This window comes from Oncorhynchus mykiss, chromosome 26 (assembly GCF_013265735.2).
Source record: "Oncorhynchus mykiss isolate Arlee chromosome 26, USDA_OmykA_1.1, whole genome shotgun sequence".
Taxonomy (NCBI): domain Eukaryota; kingdom Metazoa; phylum Chordata; class Actinopteri; order Salmoniformes; family Salmonidae; genus Oncorhynchus; species Oncorhynchus mykiss.
Window position 1 is genome coordinate 35,737,011 of NC_048590.1, and position 13,302 is coordinate 35,750,312.

The window sequence follows — 13,302 nt, forward strand, 5'->3', positions numbered from 1 at the left end:
GCAGTCTCACCTTCGCTTTACGTAAGTACTAAGTAGAGAGGTAGTACATTGTAGGGGGTAACCAGTCGGTCTCGTGCAGGGCTGCCCAATTCCGGCCTTAATGGGCCGAAACACTTCTGGTTTTTATCCTCCCAATCATGGACTCATTCAGCCCTGGGACACCAGCTGAGTACAATTTAACTACCAGGTAGAACAACAGAAGTGTTTCGGCCCCCAGGACCGGAATTTGGCAGGCCTGGTCTGAAGAACAGAAACGAATAAAAGTGTATCTCTTTTGAAGACCGTTGAATCAACTTTACCTTGTCCTCTTAAATAAGTGGGGACCTACCTTTTTGTATTGTAGCGCATTATAAAAAATATTTGCCTAAGTACACATCTAATAATCTACTCATTCTACAATCAGTTTCAGATCTGCACAATGGTAGCCTATATAATTATAGGCATATTTATCAAAATATAGAGAACCAGATCTGTAGTGTCTGTGACATGTCCATCTAAAAACGATCCCATTAAGAAATAATAAAGGTTATGTTTTTAAATATGCAGCAGTATCTCTTTTAAGAATATTATTTCAAGGGTTTATCCCCTGATATTTACCCTTTCAGCTAATCAGGTTTCCTTTGTTTCTCAGTGGCCTGCCCATGGGAGATAAACAGGATGAATCTTCTGCTCATTCCCTACAAAAACAGGGAATCTGAAAGCCTCGTGTGTTTCGTCACATAATAATACCATATGTTACAATTATAAATACAGTGAGTGGTGTGCATTGATTTGCCCCTTATGGCCTCCAAATCGGAGAGTATTACTGTATTTGACTCATAAAAATTGTTGAAAGAATGAAAAAGAACATCTGAGGTTCTCCCTCTTAGTAGGCTACCAAAAATGGTATTCATGAGATTGAGCAAGGTTTATTTTTCTGGAAAAGAGCCTAGTTTAAAGATTACATTTACTGGGGGCATAAATTGGGCATTTCCTAACCCAAGTTTCTAGACCGAGTATGTATCTCGGACTAGCAGTAGAACACTATACCACTGTGTGACGCGTTTACCGACATGTGCCTGTTTGGCAACGCTTTGGTCAGATAGTTCTGATTCGGAATGCATCGGCGAACGGTGCCCAGGAAATAATTAAATCCAATTGTTAGACGCTACCAGCCCTTCCTCCAAAGCAAAACCAAACATGGATTCCATGTTGTTCTCGCGTTGCACGTTCAGTCTGTGTTTCACACCTGCAATACCGGTAACATGCTTGGTCTAGAAACCGGGCTAGTCATCTCTTTGTTTGTGCTCTGATGAACTGTCACTGTAGCAGACAGACCAGTAATGAACTCAGCGCAGATCAAATAGTCAGTCTGGTCTACAAGAGCTTTCGATTTGTGAGGAATGGTTATTGGCTTGACCTTCAGTGGTGATTTCACAGGTAAAGAGCAAAATGGGTGTTTACCTGTTATATAAAATTTTAAAGAACAATATACTGTTCAGGTTATGGACAGCATGGATTCTGCTATCATCTTGCAATCAATGCAATCTTATTCGGTAAACAATAAGGAGCGCTGACATGTTTTTTTCCCATGTAATTCAATTGGAAAAAAACAATGATGGCTATGCATGAATGTGGATTTAAACAGGCTTATGCAAGTTACAGTGAACGTGTCTCATCCTTTGCCACACAGCTGGGTGTAACTGCAGACTGTAGTGCCTTCAACTTGGGTCAGAATGGGGCATTGGCACAACCCCAACAGCACCATCCTCAGTCCGCATCATTTCCCTTGTGTGGTGAATTGCATATAATATAAAACTGCGTGTTGACTAGAACAATGAGTTGATTTATTCAAAACACAGTTTCTAGGTGAGTAATGACATTTATGTAGCAGACGTATTGTTGTTTTGGTAGAGGATTTATTCCTCTCTATGTTATGTCTGGTTGTAAAAAATGATTTATTTGTAGTGTGCCGCTTGGCAAGTCGTGTTCTGGGCTTATTGATGCCATTTCAATATCTCTTATGTCAAACAGCTCTGTCAGCGCTAGCATAGAAGAACCATCTGCATATAGATGTCACCAGTGCATACATTGGGCTTTGTATATGCTATGTGTATCATTTGGCTGATTACATCACTAACCCATTGTCGTTTTGACTCTGTGGAGAAATGTATGCACCTGCCAGCACTAAATGCATACAGACAGACACATTGAGGCAGGGGCCTGCTGCTCATGGGTCAGTGTTTAGTGTCCTCGTAGTAGAGCAGTCAGATCAGTCTAAACAGTGAGAAGTGTTTTAACGTTTTCCATTGATGTTGTAATCATCTATTGGGTTCTCTCCGTAATGTGTTGTCTACTGCTCTGCGGTAGTTATGGAAAGGCTGGTACTTTGATAGATTTGACAGTTTGACGAGTTGGGACGGAGCAGAGCAGGCCTCAGTACTACACTGAGGAACACGTCTACACTGGCTGGACAGATGCCAGGTTCTCCATCCTCATTGAGAGTTTTGTGTTGAATCTCTAATCATTGTTTTACCTGAGTTGTTTTTCCTACATCGTGGGGTGTTTGTCCTGTATAGCTCTGTCTGACCCTGTTTGTTTGCATGTTGGACCATATTGCAGGTAAAAATTCTGATTTGTCAGCAATTATTAACTTCCCTAAAATCCATAACTTTTAGTGGCCTGATTTTAAAGGGGGAGAAATATATTAAAGAGTTCAGCTGTTGATTCCACTGGATCGGAGGAAGAATTATATTCAATTGGGTTATGGAACCTACAGTATGGGTGAAGACACGATGAGGAACATGCTGTATGCAGCGCCATGTTGAATTCAACATCTTTCCATTGGGGGTAAAGACAGTACAGACAGTGAAGATATACAGGCAGTTACAACAGGAAGTGAAAGTGTCTGTTTGCAGTGTCTCTTGAGAACGGGGGTCCCCACAATCTGTCAGAGCCACCCCTGCGCAGTGGAACATGTACACACACTCTCCCCTACTAGCTCTCCTGTGTGGACGACTAGTGCCACTCCTCCTGGATGCTCCATTTGCTTTTAGTGCTCCCTCTGCTTCCGTACATCAGTGTTTCACAGAGAGTTTACTTTGTGTGTTTCAATTTATAAAATAATGAAAGTTCAGCCTCAGAGCAGATACTGGCATGATGATGGTTTGGCCGGCCCCAGCCTGATCCTCTCTCTTATCGCTGTGTTTTTGGTGGGGTCCAGACAGATCTACATCTCCCTAGTCCTAAAGACTTCCTTCCTCTATCTCCTGGGGAAGAATTTGTGCCCCCTTACCAAAGCCCCCCCCCCCCCCCCCGGTTGACATTAGGAGGCTTCAGTGTGGCCAGTGTGCTAATCCCTGGGAACACACAATGAGGACTAATCTGACTAATTAACCTTGACTGCAGGGCCTCCAGCCAAGGCCTTCTACTAATCCACAGCCACCCACCCATCATGATCATACTGTATGCATGCAACACAGACTGGCAAATGTTATGCACTCTCAGTGAGAAATGAAAATTGACTAAAACAATGAGTTGATTTATTCAAAACACAGTTTCTAGGTGAGTAATGACATGTATGTAGCAGACGTATTGTTGTTTTGGTAGAGGATTTATTCCTCTCTATGTTATGTCTGGTTGTAAAAAATAATTTAGGAGAGGGTTGGATGTAGGCTATAACTGTGCATTTAGCTTTCCATTGCTGTTGAATGCTTTAATGCAGAACGTGTTTGATCTATTTGCTGTGTGCCGCTTGGCAAGTCGTGTTCACCATACCTGTTCCCTTCAACATAGCTGTGAGGTCAAAGGAGCATTGGGTGGACATGACCTTTTGGGTGAAGTCCCCCTGTTGTCACTCCCAGGATATCCGCCTCTTTTGTGTTCTGTAAGCATAGGAAGTTTACCCCCTGAAAAAGATGGGCATGAGGACGACATTATTGCGAGCAAAGTTCCTCCGAAGCAGCTACGGGATAAAAGAGACCATTCTATATGATCATCTACATACTAACCTTAGGCTGTTCTTAACTCCTCTGTTATAAGAGGCCCAACTTGACAATTTACCTTTGTCACAGACATGCACTAATGTAATGTGTTCTGTGGGAGTGTTGCCGTTGATTTAATGGAATCAATCACATTACCATTAGGTCACAACACGTCACTGTTGACCTGTTGAAGTTGTAGTATCATTATGTACATTAAGTGTTATTTGTTTTATTTCAATTTGAAGGTATGCCCTTTTTATATACGAATGAGTCCAGCTAACATGAAAACATTTTGGTCATTTTACCAGACACTCTTATCCAGAGCTACTTTCAGTAAGTACTTAGTACATACATTCTTTGTACTGGTCCCCCGTGGGAATCAAACCCACAACCCTGGCTTTGCAAGCGCCATGCTCTACCAACTTAGCCACATGTGACCCATTGCAAACATTTGTTTAATAATTGTATCATTACTGGCATACTGTGAGCTGGCACACTGACTAGGATATTGCTCAGCCAAGAGTCCGGACACAACAGAGAGTTGGCCGTCTGTCTGACTCAGCCTGCCATTATCACAGTTGTTGTTGCATCAGGACAGACTGAGCCTCTAGTCTGCTACTCTATAATGATTCAAGTCTTACTACCTCTCTTCCTCAGTCAGCTGACACTCTTATTACAGCCCAGAACACCTGCAGTCAGCAGAGTTTGGTTCAGACTGCGCGTTGTGTGCTGCCTTTTGTGAGGTGTGCCACTACCTACCCAGCCTTAGTAGCCAGCCAGGCAGGCAGTCTTCACACCTCACTTAAATGATGATTACCAGAACACTTTTAGCAGATTGGAGAATTACTGGATGTAATTGTTGCAACATAGAGGAGGGAAACTAGATGGAAGGCTTGACCTCCTTCCACTATTCCCAGCATATGCTTAGGTTGTGCAGTACGGGGGTATGGTAGCTAAGTTTGGTTGTCATATGATTTTCCCTGTGACTCCAGTAGTCAACTTGGATAATCATTGATGAGTGCACTAATCACCACCAAACCCAAATCAAACAGGCTAATTTCCCCCATGTCAAATGAAAGTTGTTGGACAACATCTCTTGATGTGAACAAAACAGACCCTAGGTACAGACCCTAGGACTAACCTCTGACCAGGTGGTCTGGCTAATTGCCTGGATCCATACGAGAAGTCTGTATATAAGGAGTTGTTGAGTGTCATGTAATGGAGGAATGTCAGGCACCAGCCTTTGTCTGAATGTCATCTCTGTTCTCTCACACGCTGATGGACAAGTCTGAGGGAGCTGTGACTTTAGTTTACCTCAGGACAGACTTGTTATGTGGTCTTTTTAACTGTTAAAAAATACTAAACTTTCTGAGTCTGTCAATAATATCGAGTTAGATTTCCTCGAAAGGACATTGGCAGTACACTGAACCAAAATATAAATGGAACATGTAAAGTGTTGGTCCCATGTTTCATGAGCTGAAATAAAAGATCCCAGAAATGTTCCATATGCACAAAACTATTATTTCTCTAGTTTTGTGCACAGATTTGTTTACATCCCTGTTAGTGAGCATTTCTCCTTTGCCAAGATAATCCACCCACTAGACAGGTGTGGCATATAGAGAATCTAATTAAACAGCATGATCATTACACAGGAGCACATTGTGCTGGGGACATTTAAAGGCCACTCTAGTTTTGTCATACAACACAATGCCACAGATGTCTCAAGTTTTGAGGGTGCATGCAATTGGCATGCTGACTGCAGGAATGTCCACCAGAGATGTTTCCAGAGAATGTAATGTTAATTTCTCTAGTATGGTGCATTTCTGTTTTGTAATAAAGCCCTTTTATGTGGAAACACTCAGTCTGATTAGCTGGGCCTGGCTCCCAAGTGGTGGGCCTATGCCCACCCATGGCTGTGCCCTTGCCCAGTCATGTGAAAACCATAGATTAGGGCCTAATGAATTTATTTAATTTGATTGATTTCCTTCTATGAACTGCAACTCAGCAAAATCTCTGAAATTGTGGGCATGTTGCGTTTATAGTTCAGTTTACAGTGCCTTCAGAAAGTATTTAAACCCCTAGACTTTTTCCACATTATGATAAGTTACAGCCTTATTCTAAAATGGATGAAATAAATAAAAATCCTTAGCAATCTACACAGAATACCCCATCATGACAAAGTGAAAACAGGTTTTTAGAAATTTCTGTAAATGTATTAAACATAAAAACAGAAATACCTTATTTACATACAGTTGACTTTGTGCATGACACAAGTAATGTTTCCAACAATTGTTTACAGACAGATTATTTCATTTATAATTCACTGTATCACAATTCCAGGGGGTCAGAAGTTTACATACACTTAGTTGACTGCCTTTAAACAGCTTGGAAATTCCAGAAAATTATGTTTTGGCTTTAGAAGCTTCTGATAGGCTAATTGACATGATTTGAGTCAATTGAAGGTGTACCTGTGGATGTATTTCAAGGCCGACCTTCAAATTCAGTGCCTCTTAGCCTGACATCATGGGGAAATTGTAGAAAAATTGTAGACCTCCACAAGTCTGGTTCATCCTTGGGAGCAATTTCCAAATGCCTGAAGATACCACGTCCATCTGTACAAACAATAGTACGCAAGTATAAACACCATGGGACCAGGCAGCCGTCATACCGCTCAGGAAGGAGACGCATTCTGTCTCCTAGAGATGAACGCACTTTGTTGCGAAAAGTGCAAATCAATCCCAGAACAACAGCAAAGCACCTTGTGAAGATGCTGGAGGAAACAGGTACAAAAGTATATTTTTCCACAGTAAAACAAGCCCTCTATCGACAACCTGAAAGGCCGCTCCGCAATGAAGAAGCCACTGCTCCAAAACCATAATTAAAAAAGCCAGACTACGGTTTGCAACTGCACATTGGGACAAAGATTGTACTTTTTGGAGAAATTTCCTCTGGTCTGATGAAACAAAAATAGAACTGTTTGGTCATAATGACCATCGTAATGTTTGGAGGAGAAAGGCGGATGCTTGCAAGCCGAAGAACACCATCCCAATCATGAAGCACGGGGGTGGCAGCATCATGTTGTGGGGGTGCTTTGCTGCAGGAGGGACTGGTGCAGTTCACAAAATAGATGGCATCATGAGGTAGGAAAATTATGTGGATATATTGAAGCAACATCTCAAGACATCAGTCAGGAAGTTCAATCTTGGTCACAAATGGGTCTTCCAAATGGACAATGACTCCAAGCATACTTCCAAAGTTGTGGCAAAATGGCTTAAGGACAACAAAGTCGAGGTATTGGAGTGGCCATCACAAAGCCCTGACCTCAATCCTATAGAACATTTGTGGGCAGAACTGAAAAAGCGTGTGCGAGCAAGGAGATCTACAAACCTGACTCAATTACCCAAAATGTACCCAACTTATTGTGGGAAGCTTGTGGAAGGCTACGCAAAACGTTTGACCCAAGTTAAACAATTTACATTGTACTGTACATTGCACTGTACATAGTCCATCGGTAAATAGCCCACCCAATTTACCTACCTCATCCCCATACTGCTTTTATTTATTTACTTTTCTGCTCTTTTGCACACCAGTATCTCTACCTTCACATGACCATCTGATCATTTATCACTCCAGTGTTAATCTGCTAAATTGTAATTATTCGCCTACCTCCTCATGCCTTTTGCACACAATGTGTATATAGCCTCTTTTTTTTTCTTTTTTTCTTATTCCTACTGTGTTATTGACTTGTTTATTGTTTACTTCATGTGTAACTCTGTGTTGCTGTCTGTTCACACTGCAATGCTTTATCTTGGCCAGGTCGCAGTTGTAAATGAGAACTTGTTCTCAACTAGCCTACCTGGTTAAATAAAGGTGAAATATATATTTTTTAAAATATATATTTCAGGTCCCACAGTTGACAGTGAGTGTCAGAGCAAAAACCAAGCCATGAGGTCGAAGGAATTGACCGTAGAGCTCCGAGACAGGATTGTATCGAGGCATAGATCTTGGGAAGGGTACCAATTGTTTTTTTTTAGCATTGAAGGTCCCCAAGAACACCGTGGCCTCCATCATTCTTAAATGGAAGTAGTTTGTAACCACCAAGACTACCCAGAGCTGGCTGCCCGGCCAAACTGATCAATCGGGGGAGGAGGCCCTTAATCGGGGAGGTGACCAAGAACCCGATGGTCACCATGACAGCGCTCTCGAGTTCCTTTGAGGAGATGGGAGAACCTCCCAGAAGGACAACCATCTCTGCAGCACTCCACCAGTCAGATCTTTATGGTATAGTGGCAAGATGGAAGCCACTCTTCAGTAAAAGGCACATAACAGCCCGCTTAGAGTTTGCCAAAAGGCACCTCAAGACTCAGACAATGAGAAACAAGATTCTCTGGCCTGATGAAACCAAGATTAAACTCTTTGGCCTGAATGCCAAGCGTCACATCTGGAGGAAATCTGGCACCATCCCTACGGTGATGCATGGTGGTGGTAGCATCATGCTGTGGGGATGTTTTTCAGCAACAGGGACCGGGAGACTAGTCAGGATCGAGGGGAAAGATGAACGGAGCAAAGTACAGAGATCCTTGATGAACCTGCTCCAGAGTGCTCAGGACCTCAGACTGGGGCAAGGGTTCACCTTCCAATAGGACAACGACCCTAAGCACACAGCCAAGACAACGCAGTTGGAGTGGCTTCGGGACAAGTCTCTGATTGTCCTTGAGTGGCCTAGCCAGAGCCCATACTTGAACCTGATCGAACATCACCGGAGAGACCTGAAAATAGCTGTGCAGCAACGCTTCCCATCCAACCTGAAAGAGATTGAGAGGATCTGCAGAGAAGAATGGGAGAAACTCCCCAAATACAGATGTGCCAAGCTTGTAGCGTCATACCCAAGAAGACTCAAAGCTGTGTTCGCTGCCAAAATTGCTTCAACAAAGGACTGAATACTTGTGTAAATGTGATATTTCAGTTTTTTTAGCAAAAATGTCAACCTGTTTTTGCTTTCTCATTATGGGGTATTGTGTGTAGATTGATGAGGGAGAAAAAAACAATTGAATACATTTTAGAATAAGGCTGTAACGTAACAAAATGTGGATAATTCAAGGAGTCTGAATATTTTCCGACGGCATTGTAGATGAGTTAAATTCCCCTAAAGCAGACCCACAGTCTAAGGATGTGCTTTCTTTCAACACTTTCAAACAAGTCATGACCAGATTAGTTTGCATGTGCCAGTTTGTTTATTTTCCAATGGGCTTTAGATTTCAATGTTTTACCAAAAATTATTCAATTAAAGTTTATTTGTTGCGTACACAGATTTGCAGATGCTATCGCAGGTGCATCAAAATGCTTGTTTTAAGCTCCAAGATGTTTGGATGTCAGTGTGTAGCATTGAAATATGCAGTATAGCAGTATATACAGATTTCATCCAGCTAGTATTACCTTGAGCCTCTCTGTCCCGGGCTGCAGTTCTGAGCACTGGCAGTCTCTTCTGAAGAGCTGAGAAGACTCAGTGAGACTTCCTTGGGGGCGTATAGGCCTATTTGAATCCTATAGACTAAAAACAATATGTGCATTTTTATAAAAAATAATTATAGACTTGATGAATCATTATAAGAAGTATGGCAAGGAGGTATGAAATTAAAAACTTGCATACATAATTGTGTCGTCACATTTCTCTTTCAGTCTTTCAATAATGAGACTTTATGTGGTATACACATTCCAAAAATGTGATATTTGACCATATCATCATTTTTGTAAAGTAACATAAATGGATCTTTGTTGCAAGGGCTCATTTGTTTCTCCTGTTTGAAATGGATGGGTGTTAGTGATGTGGTGCTTGGAGTACTCCATCCCATCAGTGGAGAAAGTGCTCTTCACGTTATTGTCCAGTTAATTGTTCCATTTCCAGGAAACCACTGGTAGCCCTTGTGAAACCACTCATCAGAATCCACCATCATGGGGCTGGGCAATAAAACATTCCAACGTGAACTCACACTCCCTAGATGTTGGGATGGATAAAAGTCCACAGTCTGTGTGCTTGTGTTTGCAATTAGCTACAAATACTTCTGCATATGCTCTTAGAGATGACAACTCGATGCATGTGTGTAAGTAGACTGAGTCAATGTGTGCGTTTACACTGTGTGCGTGTTTCTGCCTAGCGTATGATTGTGTGTGGGTGTTATTCTCTTTTTCGATCCCGTAATTTTTTTTGCGTTCTTTATGCTTGCGGCTCAAGGACATTGTGTTATGCCTATGACAGCACCCTAACTGGATAAGTGCCATTTGACGATGCCAAGCTCTTCACAGCTCACCTAGCTACAGTATTTTAGCTGGGTGTCCTTTTTATCAAAGACAATGCCATTTGGGGATTAGTCAGAGTTGGCATTTTGAGTTTGAACAAATAAGTATGAATAAGTGGAGTGACTTCATCGTCATTACTGTCCTATTGGAACAGAGGGTTAGAGGGTGCTGTCCTTGGTTTGGTGAGTGTTTATCTGAATACTTTGCTAACATGGAAGTACAATGCATTGCTAATGTAAAAGATGCTAACTCATTATTACAAGGTGATTCTAATGATGCAATGTTATGTCTTACAGGTTGTGTCGTGGACCTGGACTGTAATGTATGATTTGTTCTTATTGTTCGGGTGTACTGTATGCTCTCTCTCGGATGGTTATTTCTTGCATGCCACAGCGAGGTTTGCAGTAGCTGGAGGGATGGTTGCAGACTGGAAACATGTTCAACAGACCCTCATTGTGCTCGGTTAGTTAATGACTGATTTTTCATGATTGGGTCTCTGTTTGAAGAGAGGTTGTTGAGGACCTGTTTGGCTGAATAGTGAGGAACACGCTGACCCTAAGCTGGAGGAAGCAGGAAGGGATGCAGGGATTGGATGGACTTTGGCTGGTCTATTGTTTTGAGAAGACCGCACCACAGTGAGCGAATGGATGCTTTTGTGTTTTGCCCTGCGAGCAACTGGATCCTCTAGATGTGGCCGCCACCCCACATATCCTTTTATCATGCTGTCAGTCACACAAGGACCAGGACTGTCATCAGTTGTATGTGATGCACTGGCCTCTACCTGACAGTGGAGAGACAAGCATTGATTTCAGGTAAGGTCAGAGGTGAATTGGAACATCTTCATGTAATACTTAGTTGGCTTGATGAGTAATGTATGTTCTGTCTTCCAGCTCAGGGTTTCCCAAACTCGGTCCTGAGGCCCACCCTGGGTGCACTTTTTGTTTCCCTCCCCTAGCACTACACAGTAGATTCAAATAATCAAAGCTTGATGATGAGTTGGTTATTTGAATCAGCTGTGTAGTGCTAGGACAAAAAACAAAACGTGCACCCGGGAGGGTGGGGGGGGACCGATTTTGGGAAACCTTGTTCCAGCTGACAAAGCAACCTTTAGCTATAGAGATGGCCTTGCTGTTTTGATGAAAGAATCCCTTTGCCTATGGTCGATCCCCTTTTCAATATATGAACGTATTGTAACCCTATGGAGTTCTAAACCTATTGCAACATAGTTGACCTTGGAGGGCTGAACTGAAAATGACATGGTCCTTGTCGGATACAAAACCATAGCCTGCTTCTAACAGAGTTATCCAGAAAACAGATTAATTTATATATTTTGTACTCCGGTAATGACATCAATCATTGCTTTCACTAACATCATTTGTCAAAGACGGAGGCTGACTGACTGTTGCAGCTGTTGAAGCTTCCCTTTATGAACATGTCCTTGCCCTGTTGTCAGGGAAATGAATCACGGTTGCTAAGGAAATGAGACTGTGTGTGGTTGACTACGGTGTTGACTAAGGTTCGCCTTGGCAAGACTATTTTGATGCAAAAGTAGACCCACATGCTTGGATGCAGTGTGCAAAAGCCATCAGGATTCATTTGGAGATCCATTTGTCCCATTGTTAGCTGATTATGCATGTGAATTAGTGGCTTTATTGACATTTTCACTCTGTAATACACTTAACCATGTCTCTGTTGTTTTTTTGCTTCTGAATGCAAGAATAAGTGGTGTTAATCAGTTCCCTAAATGTGCTCTGTGTGTGTGACTGTGAGGAAAAAGAGAGAGAGAATTAGAGACCTGAGAAAGGGGAAATTACATTTCCTCAACCTTGGTTGCCTTGATGCTGTTGTCTGGGTTTCTATGTTCTTATATTAGAGGCATTTAAATGCTGTCAGAACCACTGCCGGGTAATCCACAGGTCTTTGAGAGCGAAAGGGGGGGGGGGGGGGGTGTAAGATACACATGCTATTACAACTCATACAGTACCTACATACCTCAGTCTTTCCATGACATCACTCCTACTGTAGGGATGGTTTTCACTTCTAACAAGCTGTACTTATGAGAGGTGATACAATTAGGAAAGAGGACTATAACAACTGTATCGAGAGTAATGTATGCTACTGCTCTGGTGTGTAAATTAATGCCATGAGAAGGATAATGCCTTTTTTTTTCTAAAAAAGGAGAAACTGCTAAATGGCATAGAACCCTCAAATTAAAATCTGGACTTCGAAGCTTGTTCCACTGCTTTAAAAAAAAATATTCCCCTCTAATCAGGCACTGGGACACCAGGTGCATGCAATTAATTATCAGGTAGAATAGAAAACCAGCAGGCTCCGGGACCTCGTAGGGTAAGAGTTGTATACTCCTGGCATAGAATAATGGCTCTTTGTGCCGTTTTCAAGTCAGCGTCCAGTTTTTAATTGGACACATCTGTGTAGTGAAAGAGTAAGTCGGCATGTGTGTTTTTGTAGTTTTCTAACACCAGCCGGTAAGTGAACCAGTGAAGGTTCTGGACAATGGAGCTGTGGAATCCAGTGAAAGGAGGAAATCCCTGTGGCGTTCAGGCTGAACTATCTTCCATCCTCTGACTAAAGTCAGCTCGGTTGCTCGTTGATATACTGTTGCCTATTTCCTGGAAAGATGTTTCATTGGTTTCCTATCCTGTGGTTAATTAACAGCACCCAGTCAAGATCATACCACTGAAATGAGTCATTACCATGTTGATATGCTATACTACTAGAAGTAACACTTGGAGTGTACACTTCACACTTGTATGGTTTTGGCTGAGAAACACTGAGTAAGGGCATCTGGCAATGACTTGTGTTGAGGCGGAGGAGTAGGCTGCCATCTCCATTCTCCAGCCCCACAACAGTCTCTAGTACACCAGACACACCCAGCTATAGACAGTAGCCTCTCCTTTAGCTCAACTCTCTACCACAGTCGGAAACTCTCCACCAGGAAGGGTGCTGGTTGCTTCAGACATTCCTGACTGTGTGGTTGTTTTCGGTCACATTCCTTGGTGAATACAGGAGGAGCTTTAAAAAG

At 42.4% G+C, this 13,302-nt stretch overlaps 1 protein-coding gene across 5 annotated transcripts in view; it reads left to right on the top strand.

Moving 5' to 3' along the window:
- The window catches only part of LOC110506731 (adenylate cyclase type 2), a 76,444-nt gene that overhangs the window by 536 nt on the left and 62,606 nt on the right, over window positions 1-13,302 (top strand). Inside the window, exon 2 of one of the 5 annotated variants that reach the window (XM_021586557.2) lies at window positions 10,556-11,071. The exons of 3 other annotated variants lie outside the window; for them this stretch is intronic. The gene's annotated coding sequence lies outside the window, so the exon portion shown is untranslated. Of the gene's footprint in view, window positions 1-1,291; window positions 1,420-10,555; window positions 11,072-13,302 lie in introns of those variants that run through there. One more of the 5 variants, XM_036964519.1, reaches the window with a different exon arrangement.